General features: G+C 39.7%; 1 pseudogene across 1 annotated transcript; it reads left to right on the forward strand.

The window, feature by feature from the left end:
• The first annotated feature begins 1057 nt into the window (after positions 1-1057).
• LOC128577669 (integrator complex subunit 14-like) lies at positions 1058-2747 on the forward strand (annotated as a pseudogene). Its single transcript, XR_008377608.1, has one exon. The product of XR_008377608.1 is annotated as an integrator complex subunit 14-like (transcript).
• The last annotated feature ends 9083 nt before the right edge of the window (positions 2748-11830 follow it).

Below are 11830 nucleotides of genomic sequence, written 5' to 3' on the forward strand. Positions count from 1 at the left end.
AACAGAAGCAAAAAAAAAAAAAAAGACCATATGATCCTCTCAATAGATACAGAAAAAGCATTCAAGAAAATTCAGCATTCTTTTCTAATTAGAACACTTAAGAATATAGGCATAGGTGGCACATTTCTTAATCTGATCAAAAACATCTGGACAAACCCACAGCTAATATCGTATTGAATGGAGTAAAACTGAAAGCTTTCCCACTTAGAACTGGAACTAGAAAAGGTTGTCCTCTATTGACACTACTATTCAACACAGTGCTGGAAGTTCTAGCCAATACAATCAGGCAAGAGAAGGAAATAAAGGGCATCCAAATTTGTGCAGAGGAGGTCAAAATCTGGCTCTTTGCTGATGCTATGATCTGATACATAGAGAACCCCAAAGACTCAACCACAAGACTGCTGGAAGTGATCAAAAAATACAGCAATGTCTCAGGATATAAAATAAATGTTCACAAATCAGTAGCCTTTGTATATGCCAATAACGGCCAAGATGAGATGCTAATCAAGGACAAAATTCCCTTCACAGAAGCTTCAAATAAAATGAAATGCCTAAGAATACACATAAAAAAGAGGCAAAAGAAAATTATGAAACTCTAAGAAAAGAAATAGCAGAAGATATTAACAGGGTGGTGCCTGTGGTTCAAGGAGTAGGGCGCCAGCCCCATATACTGGAGGTGGCAGGTTCAAACCCAGCCCCGGCCAAAAAGCTGCAAAAAAAAAAAAAATATTAACAAATGGAAGAACATAACATGCTCATGTCTGAGAAGAGTCAACATTGTGAAAATGTCTATACTAACCAAAGCAATCTACAGATTCAATGCAACCCTCATTAACATATCATCAACATACTTTCAAAATTTGTAAAAAATAATTCTTCATTTTGTCTGGAACTAGAAGAAACCCCATATAGCCAAGGCAATTCTTAGGAATAAGAAGCCAGTGGAATGGGTGCAGGGCTGGATGTTTCAACATGAAATTGTATCTGGGAAGTCCGGTGGGACTCATCAGAGCAAGGGGAGTCAGGCTGACAGGAAAGCCGAAGAGTAGCCCCCAGCAACCAAGAAGCAGTGAATCAGAAAAAGGGAGAATGATTACAGAGGATTACTGAGAAAAGTGGACTGTAAGCATTTCTCTGTTTATAGCTGGCTGCCTGTTTGCTTTCTGAGTGAGAACACTGGGATCATTTTCATCATGCCAACAGTGGTGGTAAGGGGTGTATCTCTTTCCATGACCTGACCTGTGTCTATCGAGGGGTCTGAAGAATACCAGCATAAGCACCTAGAAGCCTATGGTTTGACAATGCTATTTGAGCACATGGCCACAAATTACAAGCTTGAATTTACAGCCTTGGTAGTTTTTTCATCACTTTGGGAGCTGATGGTCCCCTTCACAAGGAATTATAATACCTTACAGGAAGCACTAAGTAATATGGATGATTATGACAAAACCTGCTTGGAATCTGCATCAGTTGGTGTTTGCAATATCGTTCAGCAAGAGTGGGGTGGTGCAATTCTTTGCCAGGTTGTTCTGGTGACAGATGGCTGTCTTGGCATTGGTAGAGGGTCACTATGACATTCCCTAGCTACTCAAAATCAACAAAGTGAGAACAACAGGTTTCCACTACCTTTTCCTTTCCCGTCTAAGTTATATATCATGTGCATGGCAAATTTGGAGGAGCTTCAGAGCACCGATTCCTTAGAATGCCTTGAACGTCTCATAGATTTAAACAATGGTGAGGGGAAGATTTTTACTATTGATGGTCCCCTGTGTTTGAAAAATGTACAGTCTATGTTTGGAAAACTGATAGACCTGGCATATACACCTTTCCATGCTGTTCTCAAATGTGGTCATCTAACCGCTGATGTACAAGTCTTCCCCAGGCCATAACCTTTTGTTGTAGATGAAGAAATTTATCCTATCCCTAAAGTCATTAATACAGATTTGGAAATAGTGGGATTTATTGATATAGCCAATATTTCAAGTCCCCCAGTTCTGTCCAGACATCTGGTCTTACCTGTAGCACTTAACAAAGAAGGCAATGAGGTGGGTACTGGCATCACTGATGACAATGAAGATGAAAATTCAGCCAATCAGATTGCAGGCGAAATACCCAACTTTTGTGTCCTGCTTCATGGCAATCTAAAAGTAGAAAGAATGGTGACAATTGTTCAGTTAGGTCCTGAATGGCATGGAATGCTGTACTCCTAAGTGACAGCAAGAAGAAATCAAATCTCATGATGTCTCTTTGAGCCTGGCCCAGAACCTCTCCTATGGCTAGGGAAAATTGCACAGTTGGGTCCTATTTCAGATGCTAAAGAAAACCCTTATGGTGAGGATGACAATAAGAGCCCATTTCCCCTGCAGCCCCCAAACAAACACAGTTATGCCCAGAATGTGACTGTCTGGATCAAACCTAGTGGCCTGCAGACAGATGTACAGAAGATTTTGAGAAATGCAAGGAAGCTACCTGAAAAAACACTGACAGTCTATAAGGAGCTAAACAATTTACAAAAGGCTGCGTTGGCCTTCAGTTTCCTGGACCTGCTGAAAGGGATGGCTGACATGCTGGAAAGAGAGTACACACTGCTGCCCGATACTGCCTACCCCAATGCTGCATTCCAGCTGACCTATACTGCCCAGCAGCTCAAGCTGGCCAGTATGGGCACCTCCGAGCATGCAGCTTATGACCAGAATGTCACACCTTTGCATACACACTTTTCTGGGAGCAGCATGGACAAAATGTGAAGCTGACTCTTTGAGCCTTCTTTTTTCATTTCAATCGAAAATGATTTAGTTTCCAGTATGTTCACCTCTGGAACAGCCACTCAAAGACCTCCCAGAAGCTGACTCAGGGAGGCTGTTTTCAGTGACTCTTAGTGTGACAATGGTCTGGCTGGTTGGGCTTTAACTTTAGCTCTGGGGACTTAGAACTTTTAAACCCTAACAGTAGCTGTGGTTCCCATGATGGGCACATCTGCTAAGAAGGTGGAATGACTGAACAGCACAGAGGTCCCCTGCCTTCCTCAGGAAACCTGACTGGCAAGGGTTCTCTGGATCCCTGAAAGCATCTTCTTTCCAGTTTTATATCTCAACTATAAAGGCTGTTAGGGGATTTCTAAGTGCAAACCTAACACCACTAAATTTCAGAACTTTCCTTAGGACTTGAGCAAATTGTGGTCATGGACCTTAGGTACTTTTGGCATATTTTGAGATACAGACTTTTAAAGAACAATCATGTGTAAAATGATTCTGGTTGCTTCACTTTTTTAAAAAATGAAAATAAAATATTGGAATATATATGTGTATATATTTATGCCAGTAATATCACCCTAGTAGACTTTTAGCTATACTACAAGCCCATAGTGATCAAAACAGCATGGAATTGGCACAAAAATAGAAACATTGACATTTGGAACCAAATAGAAAACCATGAGATGAAACTGATATCTTACAGCCACCTGATCTTTGATAAACCAAACAAAAACATACACTGGGGAAAAGAATCTCTATTCAATAAATGGTGTTGGGAGAAATGGATAACCACATGTAAAAGACTGAAACTGGACCCACACCTCTCACCACTTACAAAAATTGATTCAATATGGATAAAAGATTTAAATCTAAGGTATGAAACAATAAAAGTCCTCAAAACTACCCTGAGATATCATCTAACCCCCGTGAAAATGGCCCACATCACAAAGTTTCAAAGCTGCAGATGCTGGCATGGATGTGGATAGAAGGGAACATTTTTACACTGCTGGTGAGACTGCAAACTAATACAACCTTTTTGGAAGGAAGTAAGGATAATCTTCAAAGAACCAAAATTTGATCCTCCCATTTGATCCTGCAATCCCATTACTAGGCATCTCCCCAGAAGAAAAAAATCCTTCTATCATAAGGACATTCACACTAGACAGTTTATCTCAGCTCCATTTATAATTGCCAAAACATGGAAACAGCCTAAATGCCCACCAATCCAAGAATGGATTCACAAGCTGTGGTATATGTATACCATGGAATACTATTCAGTCACTATAAAGGATGGAGACTTCTCATATTTTGTATTAACCTGTATGGAGATGGAACACATTCTTCTTAGTAAAGCATCACAAGAATGGAGAAGCAAGAATCCAATGTACTAGTAGATAAAGGCAGTAGATGAGCTCATACACGGTGGGAGATAAGGGAATGAGCAAGTTGGATGAGGGGAAGAGGGAAAGGGATGGAGGATCACGGTGTATGGCACACCTCTTGGGGGCAGGATACAATTATAAGAAGGACTTTATCTAACAAATGCAATCAGTGTAACCTAATTCTTTGTTCCCTCTGCATCATAAACAAAAAGCAAACAAAAAAAAATAAAAAGAAGAATAAAAGTAAATTGAAAAACAAAACTAAAGGGTTGGCATGAGGCCAGGTGTGGTGGATCACACCTGTAATACTAGGACTCTGAGAGGATGAGCCAGGTGGATTGCTTGAGCTCAGGAGTTTGAGAGCAGCCTGAGCAAAAGCGAGACCCCATCTCTCCTAAAAATAGAAAAACTGAGGCAAGAGGATTGCTTGAGCCCAAGTTGGAGGTTGATGTGAGCTATGATGCCACAGTACTCTACCCAGGGGGACAGCTTGAGACCATCTCAAAAAAATAATAATAAAGAGTTGACATGATCATAGGCAATACATTAGAAAGCTTTTAAACTCCATTTTAAATGTGACAAAAGATATAGGTGTGGAGAGCTGGAGTTGAGAATGAAACCTCCTAGAACAATAAAAAAAAATAAATAAAAGTCTCTCTTCTCATGAGGGGTGGGGATGAGTAGGAGCAAAGGAGATTTGGGAGACCAAATCCCTATTTTACCAAAAGTACTACCCTGTTTCCCCAAAAATAAGACATCCTCCGAAAATAAGACCGACTCACAGGAAAGATAAGACGTCCCCTGAAAATAAGACCTAGTGCATCTTTGGGAGCACACCTTAAAATAAGACACTGTCTTATTTTCGGGGAAACAGGGTACTATGATCAAAACTGGCCAAAAGCTCCTGCTCTCCTGGAAATTACAGTCTAGCATAGGACTCAATTAATAATCAGCAAATCCTACATATAAATGTAAAGTTTTGGCTGTATAAATGGCATGAAGGAATGATCAGTAGTGCAGCAGGCAGTGTGACATTACTTGGAAATTTTCTTCCTAGAATGTAAAGATCAACTTAAAATAATTGGCTACTAACATTTTAAGAATACATTTGTTATGATTAATATTTTGATATAATTTCAAATTTATGTTTATATACCAGTATTTCAATATATAATAATGATGTTTGGATTTGAACTTAGCTTTGGCTTAATATTGATTTTGATACCTGGCCAAGCTGCATTTAGCCAAACTATAGATTAAATGAACTTCTACCACCTATGATATACCATCTTATATCCCTGTCTATGGGGGACAATTTTTGAGCTATTTCTTATGACCCTCACTTACTGAACATTTTAGCTGAATTTTCACTTCCTTTGGCGAGATTTCCTTAACTTCCATTTTGGAGATTTTTCTTCCTTGAAAAATTTGAGTTGGCAAAGTTGATATACTGGTTTTAAGTCATTTTCATAAGATGTGAAAAATTCCTGAGTTTTTTTTTCTTGAAAGAATCATGAAATTATTAACTAAAAATTAAGTGTTACTTAAAGGTTATTTTGTTTACCATTGTGAATGCTAGTATTTCCAGTAAGTCTACAATTTAGAATTACAATATACGTGAATCTCTATTATTTAAATTTTAATTGACTTGAAATTGATATAATATTCCTCCTAAGGTCATCTAGTGAGTGTACACTCTTAGAATTTATAGTAACTTCCAATCTATTTCCATATTTAACTATTTGGAAGTTGTTTCATTTTATTGAGATAAAATTAATAGTTCTTATAATCAGAATTACTTATTTTTGTATTTTACTCTTGCATAATAGATATACATTTATCTTTCAACTGACTGATAAAATTAAAACATATAGAAGATATGAGTTTTTTTCTCCAGGTTATATCTAGGATGCTGATCTATGTTTGAAGTGAATATTTAGAAACTAACAATAACTCCAAATGACTTCCATTATTCATATAGCTGTCATTGTAATGCTAATGAACACAGCAACCTAGGTGATCATATGATCATTGGTCACACACAAGTTTAAGAATGTCAAGAGTGGAGCTTAAGACATGAAACTATAAAAATACTAGAAGAAAGTGCAGGGAAAACTCTTGAAGAAATCAGCCTGGATGAAAATTTTATGAGGAGGACACCCCAGGCAATTGAAGCAGCATCAAAAATACACTACTGGGACCTGATCAAACTGATCAGATCAAAGTAAAAAGCTTCTGCACAGCCAAGAACACAGGAAGTAAAGCAAGCATACAGCCCTCACAATGGGAGAAGATATTTGCAGGTTATGTCTCTGACAAAGGTTTAATAACCAGAATCCACAGAGAACTCAAATGTATAAGCAAGAAAAGAATAACTGATCCCATCACAGGCTGGGCAAGGGACTTGAAGAGAAACTTCTCTGAAGAAGACAGGCACACAGCCTACAGACATATGAAAAAATGCTCATCATCTTTAATCATCAGAGAAATGCAAATCAAAACTACTTTGAGACATCATCTAACTCCAGTAAGATTAGCCATATCACAAAATCCCAAAACCAGAGATGTTGGCATAGATGTGGAGAAAAGGGAACATTTCTAAACTGCTAGTGGGAATTCAAATTAATACATTCCTCTTGGAAAGATGTTTGGAGAACACTTAGACATCTAAAAATAGACCTTCCATTCAATACTACAATTCCTCTAGTAGGTATATATCCAGAAAACCAAAAATCACATTATAACAAAGATATTTGTACCAGAATGTTTATTGCAGCCCAATTCATAATTGCTAAATCATGGAAGAAACCCAAGTGCCCATCGACCCATTAATGGATTAATAAATTGTGGTATATGTACACCATGGAATATTAGGAAGCCTTAAAGAAAGATGGAGACTTTACCTCTTTCATGTTTACATGGATGGAGTTGGAACCTATTCTTCTTAGCAAAGTATCTCAAGAATGGAAGAAAAAGTATCCAGCCCTACTGAGTAGACTCAGCCCTACTATGAAACTATGAAAGCTATAACCCAATTATAACCTAAGAATATGGGGAAAGGGGAGAGGGAGGGAAGTGGAGGGGTGACGATGGGTGGAGGGAGGATAATTGGTGGGACCACACCTATGGTGCATCTTACAAGGGTACATGTGGAACTTACTAAATGTAGAATATAAATATCTTAACACAATAACTAAGAAAATGCCAGGGGGTGGAGACAAGATGGCTGACTGAAGCCAGCTTTCCACAGAGGCTCTGGTCCAGAAGGAGAGTTAAAGGACAGAAATTTAGCAAGTAACCTGGTGGATTAGAGCTGCACCAAGAGAGAAGGTTGAAGAATGAACACCAACCCCGCTGAGGCAAGCTGTGACTCCAAGGATACAAACAAAAGGTACAAAATCCATCACCAAGCAGACGGGAGTCCCCTCTCCCATGAGAACAGCTCAGAGTGCCCCACAAACAAATGAGCAGAGTTCAAAGTTCCTCCCACTATACTCCACAGGAGAGACCCTTTAAAAACTGGACTTACTTCCCCGACTAGGGTGCCATGGCACTCTCCTGCCAGGCATAAAACTGTATAAAACTGTATATATTCTCTACCTGCAATTCTGAGCTCGCAGCACTCCCCTCCACTCTCATTCTGAGGTCTGGAGGCCTGTCCCCCAGGAGTCCAGATTCTTGGGTGATTTCTTGAGGGGTGTGGACAGGGCCTGGACTACAGCTGGTCAGAGCTAATTCTGTGGCATGGGAGTGAGGAGAGGACAGTCAGCTGAGAGGGAACCACACCAGAGTGGCGGTGCCCTGAGGTGCAGAGCAGCAGCCATTTTTGGCAACAATAGGGCTCACCTCTGGATATTCTGAAGTCACACCCCCTGTCTCTCTGGGCAACCAGAGGAGGCTGGGCATCTTCTCAGGAAGCAACCACAATGGAACAGATCTGGGACAGAAACGCAGGTCCTGTGAGTAAAGAGTTTGCCTGAGGCAGTACCAGCCTGAGTGGAGTGCAGAGACTAGAAAACTCACATGCAGAGCTGGGAGATTCCCAGGGTGGGGCTGACACAGAAGACCACTTTACTGAGCCTAAGATACACCCAGTCCCCAGGGGACAATGAGCTGAAACAAAGAAGGGCAGGCAGAGGCTGGATCTGACAGGTAACGGTGCTGCGAATACAAACAACTGAGACTGTACATCAGCACAGACAGGGCCTGAGGCACAGGTTCTGGGAACTCAAAACAGCTTCTCTTCTGCAGGGGAATTTAGCAGGGACAGAAACAAATTCCCACAAAATTGTTCTGTTCTGTCAGTAACATCAATCAGGGGCACGGCTGGAACTGAGTGAACACCCCCCAGCCTCCATCAAGCACCCAAGGTTGTCAGGCCTAACCTCCCCCTGCTGGATAGAGGCAGAGAGCAGCAGCCTGGCTGAGCAGACATAGATTTTCTTGTGATTCAGGCAGATGCAACCCCCTGGAGTATCTGCTCATTGGAGGCAACTGGGTCACAGCTCTGTGGGTTTATCAGTGACTGGGTGTGACAGAGGTACAAGGTGGAGAAGGAGGCATCAACCTTCCCAGAATAATCTATATGCTGGGTGGGTCCTCCTAACTTCACGAAGCACCGGAGGAAGTCATATTTGAGTTGTCAGCAGACCCCTGTGATCTAGTTGCCAGAGAACTTTTAAACTCTCCCACCTGAGACAGGTGATGACTGAGACAATTGATTGGGACATTTTGAACTAAGTCAAACACCTGAGGACTATCCAAGTGGTGCCCTGGGTGTGTGATTGTAGGAAGGTTTGATTTTCCTTTTCCAATTGTTATCTGTGGGGGGGTGGGGTGACTTACTTGCTGGTATTTCTCCACAGCTGAGACTTCAACCCAGAGTAACTGTTTCATTAAGGTTGGACAGAGACCAGCTGACAACAAGACAGAGCCACTTAGCCACACCACACCAAACAGATCCCCAGTATCTCAGGCTGTAGCACTGTATGGTACCTCAACAAAGCTCCAGGGGAAAAGTCAAATGGTATAAAATAATCATGGGGTGAAATCAGTGGAAAAACTCTGGTAACATGAATAACCAGAGTAGATCAAGCCCGCCAAGGAAAGATATGGCAAATATAACTGAAGATCCCATTCATAAACACCTGGCCGAGATGTCAGAAATTGAATTCAGAATTTGGATTGCAAACAAGATTAATAGAATGGAGGAAAATTTGGAATTAGAAATTCCAGGAGCAATTCAAAATTCAGAATTAGAAATTTGGGGAGAAATTCAAAAGGTGTCTCAAGAATTCAATGAATTTAAAGACAAAACCACCAAAGATTTTGACACACTGAAGAAAGAATTTGCAGCCCTCAAAGATCTGAAAAATACAGTAGAATCCCTCAGTAACAGAGTGGAGCAAGCAAAAGAAAGGATTTCTGACATTGAAGACAAAGCTTTTGAACGCTCCCAAACTCTGAAAGAGGAAGAGAAATGGAGAGCAAAAATGGAACATTCTCTCAGAGAGCTCTGGGATAATTTGAAGGAGGCTAATATCCGCCTCATTGAAATCCCTGAAAGTGATGAAGTGGCTTCACAAGGCACAGTGTCCCTCCTCCATGAAATTATGAAAGAGAATTTTCCAGAGATGCCAAGAGAATCTGAAATTCAGATAGCAGACAGTTTCAGAACCCCAGCAGAACTCAACCCGAATAAGACATCCCCGAGGCACATCATAATTAACTTCACTAAAGTTAATATGAAGGAGAAAATTCTGAAAGCCCCCCGGTGTAAGAAATCCATTACCTGCAAAGGGAAGAATATTAGAATGACTACAGAACTCTCTGCTGAAACTATTCAAGCCAGAAGAGGGTGGTCATCAACTTTTAATCTAATAAAACAAAATAACTTTCAACGCCGGATCCTGTATCCAGCTAAACTGAGTTTCATTTATGATGGAGAAATTACTTTAATGACATTCATATGTTGAAGAAATTTGCCATAACCAAACCAGCTCTTCAGGATATTCTCAGACCTATCCTCCATAATGACCAGCTCAATCCTCTACCACAAAAGTAAACTCACTTAGAAACTTTTGATCAAACTCCAACTTCCACAGTGGTGAAAGGATTAAAAATGTCCACTGGACTTTCGAAAAACTTTATACCCCAAATTTTACCAGACTTATCAATATTCTCCATTAATGTGAACGGCTTAAACTGTCCTCTAAAGAGGCACATGTTAGCTAACTGGTTGCAAAAATGCAGGTCAGATATTTGATGCATACAAGAGTCACATCTTACCTTAAAACACAAATATAGACTCAGGGCGAAAGGATGGTCAGCCATATTTCAGGCAAATGGTAATCAGAAAAAAGCAGGTGTTGCAATTCTATTTGCAGATACAATAGGCTTTAAACCAACAAAAGTAAAGAAGGACAAGAATGGTTACTTCATATTTGTTAAGGGTAATACTCACTATGATGAGATTTCAATTATTAATATCTATGCACCCAACCAGAATGCACCTCAATTTATAAGAGAAACTAACAGACATGAGCAACTTGATTTCCTCCAGCTTCATAATAGTCACAGATTTCAACACTCCTTTGGCAGTGTTGGATCGATCCTCCAATAAGAAGCTGAGCAAAGAAATTTTAGATTTAAACCTAAGCATACAACATTTAGATTTAGCAGACATCTACAGAACATTTCATCCCAACAAAACTGAATACACATACTTCTCATCAACCCACGAAACATACTCCAAAATTGATCACATCTTAGGTCACAAGTCTAACCTCAGTAAATTTAAAGGAATAGAAATTATTGCGTGCATCTTCTCGGACCACCATGGAATAAAAGTTGAACTCAGTAACAACAGGAATCTGAAAACTCATACAAAAACATGGAAGTTAAATAACATTATGCTGAATGATAGCTGGGTGAATGATGAGATTAAGAAGGAAATTGCCAAATTTTAGGAACAAAACGACATTGAAGACATGAATTATCAGAACCTCTGGGATACTGCAACTGCAGTCCTAAGAGGGAAATTTATAGCACTGCAAGCCCTCCTCAAGAGAACAGAAAGAGAGGAAGTTAACAACTTAATGGGAAATCTCAAACAACTGGAAAATGAAGAACATTCTAGCCCCAAATCAAGTAGAAGAAAAGAAGTAACCAAAATTAGAGCAGAATTAAATGAAATTGAAAACAAAAGAATTATACAACAGATAAATAAAAAAGTTGTTTTTTTGAAAAGGTCAATAAAATAGATAAATCTTTGGCTAACCTAACCAGGAAAAAAAGAGTAAAATCTCTATTCTCATCAATCAGAAAGGACAAAGATGAAATAACAACAGACTTCAGAAATTAAAAAAATCCTTAATGAATATTACAAGAAATGTTATTCTCACAAATATGAAAATCTGAAGGAAATTGGCCAATATTTGGAAGCACATCACCTTCCAAGACTTAGCCAGAATCAAGTGGAAATTTTAAAAAGGCCAATATCAAGTTCTGAAATAGCATCAACCATACAAAACCTCTCTAAAAAGAAAAGCCTGGGACCAGATGGCTTCACATCAGAATTCTACCAAACCTTTAAAGTGGAATTAGTACCTATATTACTCAACCTGTTCCTAAATATAGAGAAAGAAGGAAGACTATCCTACACGTTCTATGAAGCAAACATCACTCTGATCCCCA

This window comes from Nycticebus coucang, chromosome X (assembly GCF_027406575.1).
Source record: "Nycticebus coucang isolate mNycCou1 chromosome X, mNycCou1.pri, whole genome shotgun sequence".
In the NCBI taxonomy this organism is placed as follows: domain Eukaryota; kingdom Metazoa; phylum Chordata; class Mammalia; order Primates; family Lorisidae; genus Nycticebus; species Nycticebus coucang.